Genomic DNA, 1,535 nt, shown 5'->3' with positions numbered 1-1,535 from the left:
TTTCCTCAAGGTTCCAGGTGTAGTATGTTATATTGCTCACGACCCCGACTTTTATTTTATCTTGTCCTTTTCTCTTCGCATTCTCATTTCTTTGTTTATCATTCCTCCTCCTCCTTCATCACGAAGCGACATTTATTCTCTTGCCTTTAGTCTCTTCTTCGTCTCGTTTCCTGTCTCCCCTCTTTTATTACATCGATCTTGTATTCTGTTTTTTTTTTCTTTTTTTATATTCTTTCCCACCTCCCTTCTTTACTCCCCATCTTTACTCCTTTATTTAGCCATTGTTTTTGTGTGTTCCTGTTTCCCTTTATTTATCTGATCTTCCATCTTGCGCCCCCTCATTCCGTTCGTGTATATTTTCTCCTTTTTTTTTCAACTTTTTTTTCCCTCCAGCCTTCCTCCATTATTCCTTCTCACCTGTTTCCCACCCTTACAGTATTCCCCTCTCTCTCTCTCTCTCTCTCTCTCTTCTCTCTCTCTCTCTCTCTCTCTCCTTCCCCATCCCCACCCATCTTCATTTCGTCCAGACCCAATAATGTTATCGCCGTCTATCCTTTTGTGTCCATCCCTGATGATCGCCGGCGGTCTTTGGCTCCCTGCCTGGGCGTAGTGTTATCAGGGCCAATGGCGATGGTGTGATTTAGTGACAGCGGCGGTGGTCTTGTCGTCATCGTCTGCCATTCCAACGTCATTCCAACGAAGTCGGTTCTCTTTCTTCGTAGTAATGGTTAATAGCGCCGTGGGGGATCTCCCTGTCGTGTACGGTAATCAGGATATATATATATAGATATATATATATATATATATATATATTATATATATATATATATATTAATCAAGGTACTAATCTCCCTATAATATCCCTATCTGTCACTTTTACAACCTTCTATGTCATCTCAGTTTCTCATGTATGCCAGTCGGTCTGCTAAGTAAAGGACGTGAATCGAAAGATCTTGCAGCTACTACAGTGTTTCACTTTCCTTCGTGGCTTATACCTTACTATATATATATATATATATATATATATATATATATATACATACTATACACATATAGATATACATATATACGATATATATACATATAATACATATATATATATATATATATATATATATATATATATTAATCTAGGTACTAATCTCCCTATAATATCCCTATCTGTCACTTATACAACCTCCCATGTCATCTCAGTTTCTCATGTATGTCAGTCGGTCTGCTAAGTAAAGGACGTGAGTCGAAAGATCTTACAGCTACTACAGTGTTTCACGTTCCTTCGTGGCTTATATATATATACATGAATCAAGCTACAAATGTCCTTTAATATCCAATTCGCTCTACCTCGAAATTAATATATTTTCATAGATGTTAACCGAAGGGAAATTTTTTGATTTGATGATAATTTCGTCCTCTCGTGGATTCGAACCTTCGCCCAGCGGACAGAGGAGTAATGTCATTGATGCCCTGATTTCTCCTCAGTTCGCTGGGCACTGGTTGGAATCCAGGGGAGGACGAAATTGTTATCAACTAAAAAA

Source organism: Macrobrachium nipponense, chromosome 14 (genome assembly GCF_015104395.2).
Source record: "Macrobrachium nipponense isolate FS-2020 chromosome 14, ASM1510439v2, whole genome shotgun sequence".
Lineage (NCBI taxonomy): Eukaryota > Metazoa > Arthropoda > Malacostraca > Decapoda > Palaemonidae > Macrobrachium > Macrobrachium nipponense.
Note: the sequence above shows the minus strand (reverse complement) of the source record.